The sequence below is a fragment of the Kogia breviceps genome, chromosome 12 (assembly GCF_026419965.1).
Source record: "Kogia breviceps isolate mKogBre1 chromosome 12, mKogBre1 haplotype 1, whole genome shotgun sequence".
Lineage (NCBI taxonomy): Eukaryota > Metazoa > Chordata > Mammalia > Artiodactyla > Physeteridae > Kogia > Kogia breviceps.
Genome location: NC_081321.1, coordinates 9502936 through 9516445, shown reverse-complemented (window position 1 = coordinate 9516445; position 13510 = coordinate 9502936). Strand labels below are relative to the sequence as shown.

Sequence of the window (13510 nt, the reverse complement as noted above, 5' to 3'; positions counted from 1 at the left end):
ATTTGGGGTGTGTTTTGGCGTCAAGCTCACAAGTCGTACTTTAGAGAATATGCCTTTCTTTGGGGCACTTGGAAAATCAGAGTCCTGTCTAGGGACAGATATAGGTGACAAGGCGGGTGTGGGCTCCCAGCTCTTGACATCACAGCACGTGCTCTGGCTAATTAGTGACGGTGACCGTCGTTTGCCCCTTTCTCCCCTTCACTTTTAGGATTGGTGCCTTTTCTGACACAGGTCTGCCCTTTCCTTCTCATTGCACGTTAGCCTTCAGCATCTTGTGGGGGCCCCCAACGAACACCAGTGAAGCACACGCTAGAGGAAAAGAAGTTTGTAATGCCTATAGCTATGAGTTGTCCTCGGGGGTCCTGGGACTTAACCACCGACCGGCCTTTGGTTCACTTGGGGTCATGATGGTGAGTATAGGGCAAGTGAAATCCCAGAAAAGCCTAGAACCTAGCATTTGCCATCGCCTTTCAGATACTTCTGCTATCCTTCCTGTCTTGAGCCAGCGCTAACCTCAGCCCTCTCCTGCGAGGCCTTGAGTCCCTGTCCTCAGCCAGATCCTTGCTTAGCCAGGCCACAGGTTGGGGATGTGAGTTCCTAAAGAGGGATTGGGATGGGGCAAAACTCATGAAATATAGGAAAGAGATGAAGGGAATCGTGCACCCCGGGGAGGGGGGTGGCGGACCCAGCCCCTGAAACTTACCAGGTTAGGACTTGGATGCAGGTCATAATACCTGCTCCACCTACCTCAGAGGGAAATAAGTCACCTTTTGTGCACTAGAAGGTGAGGGTTGTTACTTGAGGGGTGGGGGAGGGCAGAGAGAGGGGAGGGGGATTGCAGATTTTCAAGCAGCAGGGCAATTCTTTTACTGCTTTAGGGAAACAGCTTGGGGGCAAAGAGGCCGAGGACTAAAGAGCTTGCCAGCTGTTTCTGAGAAAATCGAAAAACAAAACCAAAACGCAGCTTCCTAGGGGTAGAAAACAATCTGTCCTGTAACTCTTTTTTCCCTGTGTCCCTCTTCTAGAACCACTTGCAGAATTTCGACCCTTAGCTGGTCAGAAGAGTCACCTGGGGCTTGTGCTAAGAACAAGGGTCCTGGGCTTTCCTGGTGGCGCAGTGGTTGACAGTCCGCCTGCCGATGCAGGGGATATGGGTTCGTGCCCCGGTCCGGGAAGATCCCACGTGCCGCGGAGCGGCTGGGCCCGTGAGCCATGGCCGCTGAGCCTGCGCGTCCGGAGCCTGTGCTCCGCAACGGGAGAGGCCACGGCAGTGAGAGGCCCGCGTAGAACAAGAGTCCTGAGCAGAGTTTCTCTGTACATTAGAATCTCACCCAGGGAACTTTAAAAATCCCTGATACCTAAGCCATACCCCAAACCAATTAAACCAGAATTTCTGGGGTGGAGACCCAGGCCTTAGTACTTTTTAAAGTTCCCCAGGGACTCCAGCGTTCGGCCAAGGCCGAAAACCACTGTTCCTGAGCTTCCCCAAAAACCCAAAAGAATTAGATTCTCCAGGCATAGAGCCTAGAGATTCGTAATTTTTTTTAACAAGTGCCCTATGTGAGTATAATGATGACATAAGCTGGGGAACGCTGCCCTCTAGAACCCTCTTACCCTCTTTCTCCTTTTAAGCTGCCCCAACGCTCTGCATTTAAACTTTGTTTTATTTGCCAGGACGTAGAGGTGGGAAGGGTGGTGTGCGTCGCTCAACACATTAGGATATCGGGATGGCCGGCTGTGCAAACTGTGGGATGGGGGAGGCCCAGGAATTCTGGAAGGGTAAGTACTTGGGAGCCTGACAAACTGACAAAGGAAGCAATTTCCATTTCAAACGGAAAACCCGAGATGAGATCAGATGCCTTTCCAGGGAACAGGAAGAGGTGGCGGAATGCAGCTTAGGTAGAGCTGTTCCAGGGACTAACCCACACCCCTTCCTTCTCACACCCCTTTCTTCTCCTACCCCAGGCTCAACACCGACACCCACGTGCAGGGCCACGGGCCCAGCCCCAGAATGCAATTTCATCCATGGCCCCAACAAGGGCACGACCAGCCGCATGGGTCACCCTCACAGCACCCTGGAAAGAGCCCCACAAAATTTCTAGAATGGGCCTGAGACCATCTGGACAGGGAATTCTGGGTTTCAGGTATAGAGCGTGACAGAGCATGTTGGTCTACAGTATGGCAGTCAGTGGACATGGGCTCTGGGTGGGTACATCCTTTGGCCCGGCCAACCCCTTATTCCATGGGGAAAGACAGAACCAGAGGAGGGCTAAAATGGGACCCTTGGGATTACAGGACAAAGGACAGGGGCCCAGTTGCCTGGGTCTTAGGGCAGCACTGGCCATGCACAGCGATGGAAGGAAGTCTCTGTGCCCAAGTGAGTGGACCACTCTCCCAGAGGGGCGGAGTCTGCACAAGTCGTGTTTCAGCTTCTCTCTGGTAGACCTCATGCCTTGGCAGGAGGTCCGTGCAAGATCCACAGGCTCTGGCCCCGCAAACCCCAGAAGAGAGCAAGACCCAGCTCCTTTTGCCTCCTTCCTGCCAATCAATACTCCCCTCCCTCTTCTGGGTGGGTGGAGCTTTCTCTTTCCGAATGGTTTTTCCTCCTGACAACATCCTCTAGATGCTTTCATTCCCCTCCTGTGTCCCTGATCCAGACCTTGGCCACACCCGTCCTGGTTTCCTTTGCAAACTGCCCGTGTGCTTTTCTCCTCCTCCACCGGGCTGTGTCCCGTGCAGGCAGCCCTCTTCCTGTCCGAGGGGGCCCTCCATCCCTCAAGGGGAGCTGTGCGGCTCAGGGTTTGTAGACAAGCCACCTCCCTCCTTATCATCTTTGACTAATATCCTGCCTCATGCTACTCCCTTGACCTTCTCTCTTTACCTTTGCCCCATCATATGAGTAGAGGCTACTAGGCAAGGTGACAAAACCAGAACTTACACCTCCAGATAACTGCTGTCTTCAAACTGGTGACACACACCTATTTCAATAACACTCTCATTTTCCCAAATGCTACTGCAGTTTCTCTTTTGAAATTGCCTTGGGAAACTGAAGCACATACGTTTGAGTCAATCCTAGTCTTGGCCAGGCTCTGTCCACTGTTCACGGATTTAATGTTTTGAAGCAGCCCTCTCTTTCCTTTGGAATAGAGATGGTATGTGAAGTAAGTGCTGAGTCATCAAATTAAGAATTTAGAAAATGAAGGATAAGTTCCTTGAACTTATCCTAGGAAAATAAATCCGGATGTGTGAAAAGATTAAGTGAAGTGGTCCCGGAAGAGTGAAATGAACAAACAACAAAAAAAGATACATCTAAAAAATGTTCAACTACCTATGATTGGGTGAATATGGTATTGATAAATTCTTAAAATGGAGTACTTATAGCCATCAAATTGGGAAAGACCATGGAAAGTCATGTAACGTAAAAATGTATTGGGGAGGGGGGTGTGGGGAGGGTGTAGGCTGTGGTTATTAAGGGAACATGAGAAATCCCTGTGGTGATGGTGTAATTCACCATCCCGTTATGGTGGTAGAGGCACAACCTATACATGGGATCAAATTGTGTAGAACTAAATACACATATGCCAAAATGAGTAAAAGTAAAACGAGGAAGATCTGAGTACAATCTGTGGATTTTACCAACTTCAATATTCTGGTTGCAATATTGTACTATATAGTTTTGCAAGATGTTAACCATTGGGGAAAACTGGGTAAAGGACATAGAGGGGTCTCTGCGTATTATTTCATAAAACTGCATTCACATCTGTGATTATCTCAGCCACAATTTCACTTAAAAAAAGATTGGGGGCTTCCCTGGTGGCGCAGTGGTTGAGAGTCCGCCTGCCGAGCCAGGGGACGCAGGTTCGTGCCCCGGTCCGGGAAGATTCCACATGCTACAGAGCAGCTGGGCTCGTGAGCCATGGCCGGTGGGCCTGCGCTTCCGGAGCCCGTGCTCTGCAACGGGAGAGGCCACAACAGTGAGAGGCCCGCGTACCGCAAATAAATAAATAAATATCATTATATGGACATTATTTCATCCACTTCAGGAAAGAATTGGATAAACTCACCCAGGGTGAGGTCAAAATATATGATGTAGGAGAAAGTTTACATATATATTTTTACAGGCAATTAGACTCCCATTTATTTAAAGCTGACAGAATGAGTTTCTTTGGAGCAAGGCCTATAATAAGGTGAGACAATGTGGTCAGCCTGAGAGAGAGTGCCTCCTGAATTCTGCACCTCAGTACCTACTGTGTGCAAGGTATCTTTTTAGGTACCGGGGAGACTGCCCTGAACAATTCTCTTCTCTTATGGGGCTTAACTGTCCTCATTCTGAGACTGTGTGATTCAGTTTTAAAAGTCCCCAAACAAAGCGACTTCTGGGCTGCACAAAGGCTACCACTTCGGGTGAGAGTTTAATCTCGGCGTTGTCATCTCATTTTGTCCAATCTGACAGGCTTCGATGTGCCGACAATCCCCGGGATTGCAAAGCATTAACAGATGGAGGGGATGGGAGGAAGCGGAAAGAGCTTCCCTCCCAGTTGGAGCGATTGATTTATATTAACCACATACGGCTACCGGGCAGAAGTCACTGCAGGTGGGAGTCTGGAGCCCTGGCGGCAGGCAGTTTGGTATGAGCCCTGCCTCTGCCTCTTCCTCTTTTCCATGGGATTCGGTTTCCTCATACGTAGGCTGGACACAGGGCTACACACCATCTAAGGCTGTTGCAACAGCTTTGGGGTTCTGTTTTGTTTTGTTTTGCTTTTTTAGTGAAGAATAGTTGATTTACAATGTTGTGTTAGTTTCAGGTGTATATAGTTTCAGGTGTATAGCAAAGTTATTCAGTTACATATACATGTGCATATATATATACATATATATATACTTTTTCAGATTCTTTTCCATTATAGGTTACTACAAGCTGTTAAATATAGCTTGTAATATAGTAGGTCCTTGTTGTTTATCTATTTTATATACAGTAGTGTGTATCTGTTAATCGCCAACTCTCTAATTTATCCCTCCCCCACCGCATAGGCTTTAAAAATTTTTTTTAATTTTTATTTTATAATAGAGTCTAGTTGATTTACAATGTTGTGTTAGTTTCAGGTGTACAGCAAAGTGATTCAGTTACACATAGACATATATTCATTTTTTCCCAGATTCTCTTCCCATATAGGTTATTACAGTCTGACATTTTCCCCAAGCACCTCCTTCTAGGGCCTCAGTAGAACAAGAGGCTCAATTAACACTTGCAGATCTTAGTTCAACTCCATAAATATTCAAGGATCCCAAGGATCATGTGCTGAGCTCTTGGGGTAGAGGGTGGGTGTTTCTGACAACTAAAACATTTCTCTTTGGGTTAGGAAGAATTAGACTGTGAACAACTAACAACCCCACACAGAATAATAAAATGCACATCAATACAGATCCATGAAAGGAACTGGAAGAAACATCATCAATATTCTAATCCATTGGTCAAGCATACACTGTAGCAATGGTAGCATACGGAATGTCTTTGATACGCTAGACACGGGTGCTCGACCCGAGGCTTCCAGAAATAAATACTGAAGCTGATGTACTTAATGATCTCAAAGTCCAGTAGGGGAGACAAATAAACAATTATAATTGTAGTGTGATTAGGTGCTAGGAGAAAAATATGTACAGGGCTCCCGGGAAAGAAGGGGTGAATTAGGAAGAATTCATACATGAGACTTAACAAACAGGTACAAGTTTCCCGTGTGATCCAGTGGGGGAAGGCACTCCAGGTAGACACATCCGCACGTGCAAAGTAAGATGATGACCCCAACATTTTGGTACTTTAGGGAAGGCCAGGCAGTGCGCTGTGGCTCCAGCTAGATTTGAAAAGCAGAGAATGAGGGAATATGAGGGTGAGATGTAAGGATCCAAGATCACGGAGGTCCTATAATGCCCTGCTGAAAAATTACGCTTTCTCCTGGACGCTATAAGGATCCCTGAAGGGTTTTGAGAAGTGACAATCAAAATTGTTTTCAGAAAGATAATGATTTGGACATAGGTGAGGAGATGAACTGGAGATGGAGAGACCAATTTCCCTACGTGACCATTTCCATGGTGATGATGAGGGCTTGAGCTAAAGTAGTAGGAGAAAGAAAGGAAGGAAGAGGAGTCAAGAGAGATATTAACAAGTGGGAAGTCCAAGGACTCGGTGACTGTTAGGATGGATGTGGATGATGGGGAGCTTGGGACTGATTTTGACTGAAGACGTTAAGGAAGACCACAGATGAGATGGCAAGACTTATGGAGGAAACATAAGCTTCCTCCCTTTGTGGGAGGCAAAGAAGCATATGCATTTTCAGGAAGCTGTAAAGGTCTGGGAGAGAGGCATGCAGGCTTTTAAGTGGGACGCTCTTCTGTCTCCAATGCACTGTCTGCCTCGGGACCTCTAGCCACACAGACCAGGCCCCGTAAGAGCCTATCCTGGGCAGAGCCACACCATGGACACATGCCTCTCCTCCCTGTCTCCATCACATTTTCTAAAGACTCTCACAAGAGCCCACTGTTGGCAGAGCAACATTCAGATGTCAAACTTGATCACTGATGCTGTAATCCTCTGGATTCCCTCATTAGCAGCCGCTAATGGCTGGTGTGCTGACGATTCAGTTAAGGCTCTAACAGACCCGCTTGTCAACCGCATCCCTTCAAAGGGAAGAGCAAAGCTGGGAGAGATGACTGAAGCCAGCGGTGAAGGTCCCCAACAGCACCAGAGCCCGCCCCTCCCCGCTGTCCTGACCTGGGGTGCCTGGGTCTGGATGATGCTCTCCAGAGGCCCAGCCTGGTGGAAGGATATTGGATTGCAAAGGGAAAGACGTGGGCCTAGGACAGCTTCCAGCCAGGAATCGGGAGACTTTGTTGCAACAAGAGGGTCCTTCCAAGCCTGAAGACCCAGATCTGGACTTGGGCTGTGACTGGCCCTCTCCCAAGACAATAACTATGAGTTAATATCTTTATTCCACTGCACCCACAGCCCCAACTCAAGGACATATTCAGAGAACCTGGACAGGATTCACAAAGGATGCTATTGCAGCACCTCCTCCAGCATCTGCCCTTGGGTCCTGGTCCGTTTCCATTTCTCTGCCACTTTTTTCCTCCCAGGACCTTTGTTCTTGGAGATTTGAAACTTGCAGAGTCGTTTGGTGGAGGTGATGGTGTCGCCAACCCTAGGACCTGACACAATCTAAAAGGCCCAGAGGAAGGCTCTGTGTGGGGCCTGTGCCTGTGGTTTACGGGACCAGCTCTAAAAAGATCTGAGTTTTTAGAGCCAAATTCCTCCCCAGCAGAACTTGGATATCCCTGGTAGCAGGTGTCTCTAATGGGAGGGAGACTCGTGAGTATTTTCCAGTGGTGATTGGAAGAGAAGTAGTCTCAAAGCTTCTTCCTTTTTTTAAAAAAAATATTTATTTATTTATTTATTTATTTTTGGCTGTGTTGGGTCTTTGTTTCCGTGCAAGGGCTTTCTCTAGTTGTGGCAAGCGGGGGCCACTCTTCATTGCATGCGCAGGCCTCTCACTATCGTGGCCTCTCTTGTTGCGGAGCACAGGCTCCAGACGCACAGGCTCAGTAGTTGTGGCTCACGGGCCCAGTTGTTCCGCGGCATGTGGGATCTTCCCAGACCAGGCCTCGAACCCGTGTCCCCTGCATTGGCAGGCAGGTTCTCAACCACTGCGCCACCAGGGAAGCCCAATATTTATTTATTTATCTATTTATTTATTTGGTTGCACCGGGTCTTAGTTGCGGCAAGCTAGCTCCTTAGTTGTGGTTCATCAACTTCTTAGTTGCTCCTTAGTTGTGTGTGGCAGTCAGGCTCCTTTTTCTTAGTTACACCTCACGGGCTCCTTAGTTGTGGCACATGAGCTCCTTAGTTGTGGCATGCAAACTCTTCATGGTGGCATGCAGGATCTAGTTCCCTGACCAGGGATTGAACCCGGGCCCCCTGCACTGGGAGTGAAGAGTCTTAACCACTGCGCCACCAGGGAAGTCCCTCGAAGCTTCTTAACCAGCCCTTTATTTAGTTGGTCAGTGGAAATGCAAGCAGGTGCAATTTTCTCTGGGTCAGCATCAGAATTGGATCAGCATCAGACTTCAATATCATCACCTCTGATGGCTCTATTTTTCCCTTCATTTCCTCTGTCCTTTATTCTTTTAATCCTCACTTCTGAAAAAATAAAGAATACAAATGTAGATGTTCCTTCAAGCATGAACTATCCTATCTCATACCCACCAGACTTTTCAGTTCCTGCAACCATCCTGCCCCTGCTGCCCCCGACACAAGCCTCGGAGCCTCCAGTGTCACACCCAGACCTTGGGCTAGTCCTCCAAAGTCATGTCGCAAACCCATTGCCACAGAAAAACTAGAAACCCAGGAGTTTAACCATACCACCTCCTGTTCTTGGCATCTTCTTTCTCAGCCCTGCCTGTCTTACTTCAGTTTTCTTCTGCAACTGGTGGCAGACAGTTTCTCTGGAATGCTGTCAGAATCGGCCAGCATGGGACCTCCTTGGTGGTCCAGTGCGTAAGACTCCACGCTCCCAATGCAGGGGGACTGGGTTTGATCCCTGGTCAGGGAACTAGATCCCACATGCATGCCGCAACTAAGAAGTCCGCTTACCACAACTAAAGGAGCCAGCATGCCGCAACGAAGATCCAGCACGTGGCAGCTAAGACCTGGAGCAGCCTAAATTAATTAATTAATTAATTAATTAATTAATTAAAAAAAAAAAAGAATCGGCCAGCATGACACTTGGAATATGCGATTTCCCATGTTTCTTGGGCCTGGATAAGGCGACCAGCAATCCTCCCTGCTAGACTAGAGGGCAGGAAACAAACTGAAGACACTATGCAAGGCTTTTCTGAGATCCCCTAGAGGCCAGAGCAAAGAACCGGCAAAGAAGACAGCTGACCCTAGTATTGACCTAGAGCAGCAGAAACAACATTGAACTAGGAGCTCTGGCTAGCCCTACAAACTCCGGTTGAATCCTGTCTCCCGTCTGGAATAATCTATAAAGGGAGGAGATCGTGGTGCTCATCATCCTATGACAACCTCCAGAGGAAGGGAGGCCCCGTCCTCTTCTGATGTTCCCAAGATCCTAGGCTTGCCACCCGTCTTCCTGCGTGTAGCCAGAAATACAGGTGCTGAGCTCCCCCTGTCAGAGCTGCCCATGCTGGGAGCACACTCTGCAGATCTTACTACCTGCCCTGGCCCTACAGACCATGTTAAAGAAAAAGCAACATAACTAGGCTGTTTCCTCTCCCCAGGAAGCTGGCAGAGAGAATTTGGCAAAAGGTTGTTAGGAGGTCACAGAAGTAAATGGTGTTACAGTTGAGGCCCCGAAGGAAGGTAATGTGAGCTACCGAGTTAACATGGGAAGCAGATTTCTCAGATGGTCCATGACCTTCACCCCGTGGTGTCACTCCCGAGATGATGCTACTGTGAACGTCAAAAGGGATTAGCGGATGTACTTAGGGCTACTCATCAGGTGACTCTGAGACAGGGAGGTTATCCAAATGGACGGAACTTAATCACATGAGCAGTTTAAAGCAGAAAACTTCCTCTGGCTGGTGGCAGAAGGGAAGTGAGAGAGAAGTGACATGTAAGAGGGATTTGATGTGAGGGAGGTTCTTTGTTGCTAAGACGGAGGGAGCCACAGGGAATGACCTGAAGAGAGTGGCCTCCAGAAGCTGAGAGTGACCAACGGCCAACAGCCAGCAGGAGGACAGAGACTGCAGTCGTGCAACCACAAGGAACTGAATTCCACCAACAACATAAATAAGCTTCAAAGTGGATACTTCCCCAAAGCCTCCAGACAACAGTCCAACCCAGACAACACCTTGACTTCAACCTTGTGAACAGAGAACTCAGCTGAGCTCACCCGGCCTGTAGAAAACTGAGATAATAAATGGGTGCTGTTTAAGCCATGGAGTTAGTGGTAATTTGTGACACAGGAACAAAACTAATACAATACTTAACTCTGACTCTCTGCCATTCTGTCCTTACTGAATAAAGAGGCTGGGTATCTTGGATCGGGGTCAAGGGCTGATATCTCAAAAGAAGAAACCCACCCAGGGCGATGGAAAGATTTCTAAATATGAGCATCAGGAGCCTGCGTTTCTGTCCCTGGCCTGCCATTTACCATCTGTGTGACCCTGATGAAGACACGTAGTACTCCTCTGTTTCCTTATCTGTGAAGGGACCCAATCAGTGGTTCTCTGACCCGCTTTGAGGAAGCCTCCAGGGGCTCTGTGGGTAAGAGCTGAGCAGACCCCCGCTTCAAAGATACAAGCTCCGCTTTGAACTGTCCCACTCACAGGGCTTCCGAGTGAGATTTCACCAGAAGAAGGGTTTCTGTTGCCAAAATGAAATTTGAAAACCACTGAGCTTGGTGATTACTGGGGCCCCTTCCAGCTCTCACATTCTTCCAACACGAAGTTCAGGGGGACAGCAGCTAGAGCTGCAGGAAGAGTGGTGTGAATGTGGGCTTGAGTTAGTGGACACCCCAACTGAATCAGACACCAAACCATCTATTCCTCCCTCTTTTTCTCTGGAGGCCTGAACTTTGAGGAGCTAGAGGTTTAAACCAGACAGACTCCAGTCCAAATTCATGACTCCACATTCAAGTCAAATCCACATGACTTTGGGTAAATAAACAAATCCCTTAAATTCTCAGAGTTGCAAATTCTTAACCAATAAAACAGTGACTTTGGGCTTCCCTGGTGGCACAGTAGTTGAGAGTCCACCTGCCAATGCAGGGGACGTGGGTTCGTGCCCCGGTCCAGGAGGATCCCACATGCCGCGGAGCGGCTGGGCCTGTGAGCCACGCCCGCTGAGCCTGTGCGTCCGGAGCCTGTGCTCCGCAACGGGAGAGGCCACAACAGGGAGAGGCCTGCGTACCGCAAAAAAAAAAAAAAAAAAACCCAGTGACGTCACCTACTTTCCACAGTTGTTGTATATATTAAGCAGTGCAATGGGCTGAATGTTTGTGTCCCTCAAAACTCATATGTTGAAAGCCTAACCCCCCAGGTGATGGTATTAGGAGGTGGGGCCTTTGGGAGGTGCTTATCTTGTAAGGGCAGAATCCTCATGAATGGGATTAGTGTTCTTATAAAAGCGACCCCACAGAGCTCCCTAGCCCTTTCTGCTACATGAGGACACAGTGAAAAGGTAACAGTCTAAGAACCAGACAGTGTATCTGCCGTCACCTTGACCATGGATTTCCCAGTCCCTAGAACTGTAAGAAATTTCTGTTATAAGCTACCCAGTCTATAGTATTTTGTTATAGCAGCCCAAATGGACTTGGACAGTGTGATCTAAGTTGCTACAATGGATGAACCCCAAAATGCAATGGCCCAAGAATAATAGAAGGGTTTTCTTTTTCATGTTAGTAGCCTAGAGTGGGCAGTTGGGGAGTGCTGTGCTCCAAGCATTCTTTTTTTGGGGGGGGGGTCCAGACAGATGGTGGCTCTATCATCTTCAACTCATGGCGCCAATGGCTACTGGGGGGGTCGCCATCCCAGCAATCAGCGAGGGTGGTGGTAGGCATGAGCTCATGAGCAAGGTTTATGACCAGGTCTGAAAAGAGCTCACGTCACTTCCATTCACAGTCTACAGATGAGAGCTTTGTCATATGGCCACACCTGGTTCCAAAAGGAGCCAGAAATTAGTCCTTGGCTGAATAATTACCCCTCAGCTAAAATTCTACTACCCTGGGGCTTCCCTGGTGGCGCAGTGGTTGCGAGTCCGCCTGCCGATGCAGGGGACACGGGTTCGTGCCCCGGTCCGGGAGGATCCCACATGCCGTGGAGCGGCTGAGCCCGTGAGCCATGGCCGCTGAGCCTGCGCGTCCGGAGCCTGTGCTCCGCAAAGGGAGAGGCCACAGCAGTGAGAGGCCCACGTACCACAAAAAAAAAAAAAAAAATTCTACTACGCTGGCTTTGCTCAGAAATCAGCGGTAGTTTCCATCATATTATACACAGAAAAGTGCTTAATGCCTAGGAGGCTGGTGCTCAGCGTCTCCTAACAAGCCCAGCTTTTTAAATTAAGCGGGTTTCTACGTGGGGATGTGGAGGTGACCAGCATTATTCCATAGCCTTATTTCAGAGTTCTTCAAAGGGAACCCTCCTATGCTGTTGGTGGGAATGTATAGTTTCCACTATAGGAAACAGTATGGAGGTTCCTTAAAAAACTGAAAATAGAGCCACCATATGATCCAGCAATCCCACTCCTGGGCATATACCCAAAAAAGATGAAAACTCTAATGCGAAAAGATACACGCATCCCAGTGTTCATTGCAGCACTGTTTACAGTAGCCAAGACATGGAAGCAACCTACAAGTCCACTGACAGATGAATGGATAAAGAAGATGTGGTACATATATATATATACAATGGAATATTACTTAGTCATTAAAAAGGATGAAATAATGACATTTGCAGCAACATGGATGGACCTAGAGATTATCATATTAAGTAAGTCAGACAAAGACAAATATCATATGATATCACTTATTTGTGGAATCTAAAATATGATACAAATGAACTTAGTTACAAAACAGAAACAGACTCACAGACATCGAAAACAAATTTATGGTTACCAAAGAGGAGGGGGAGGGTGAAGGGATAAATTAGGACTATGGGATTAAGAGATACACACTACTATGCATAAAATAAATAAGCAACAAGGAGCTACTGTAGAGCACAGGGAACTCTATTCAATATTTTGTAATAACCGATAATGGAAAAGAACCTGAAAAGAAAATACTGAGTCATTTTGCTGTACACCTGAAACTAACACAATATTGTAAATCAACCATACTTCAATTAGCAAACTAAAAAAATTTTTTAAATAAAGAAGAAAGAAGAATTTTTCAAAGCTGCTTTCAATCTACTTTCCCTAGGTGACTCTCTCTGGCTGCCGCCCTCCCTCCTAGACTGGATACATTCATCCGCAGATGCCCTTCTAAGGCCTCAATCTCCCCCAGTTCGCGGACTGTTGCCCTCACTGGCCTATCTGGAATCTGGTCATTTGTCAACCCTGCTCTTCATCACCAAAGGACTTCAGCGGGAGTGCGCCAAGCAGGCTGTCAGCCACAGGCAAGCTTTCTGAAAAAGATGTGCAGCATCATAAAATCCAGTTCCCTTGAACAACTCTGTTAATATTTGGAAATTAGTTCCCTTTCTCCTTATCGTGCTACTGGGTATTAGAATACAAGAGCAAGGCCAAGAGCAATGCAAATTAAAATGATGTTCTCCTCATAAACCACCCGGCTATGGGAGGGCAGGCCCTATTACCTATAATCTTGGGATTTCTGGAGGCCCCGCTTTCATTGGACCAGAGTCACCTTAAGGATAGTTAAAGGAAATTTTCTGGGATTTTTTTTTCCTTTGCATCAAGCAACTACTGATAATGTACATTTAAATTAACATTCTTTGAATCCCAAGCCCTGAAAACAGCTGCTAAGAGCTGAGTTCCACAGCTCTGGCT

The 13510-nt window shown here is 47.6% G+C and overlaps 1 long non-coding RNA gene across 5 annotated transcripts in view; it reads right to left on the bottom strand.

Annotated features, from left to right (window-relative positions):
- The window catches only part of LOC136792254 (uncharacterized), a 147061-nt gene that overhangs the window by 94287 nt on the left and 39264 nt on the right, over positions 1-13510 (bottom strand). The window lies entirely within an intron of this gene.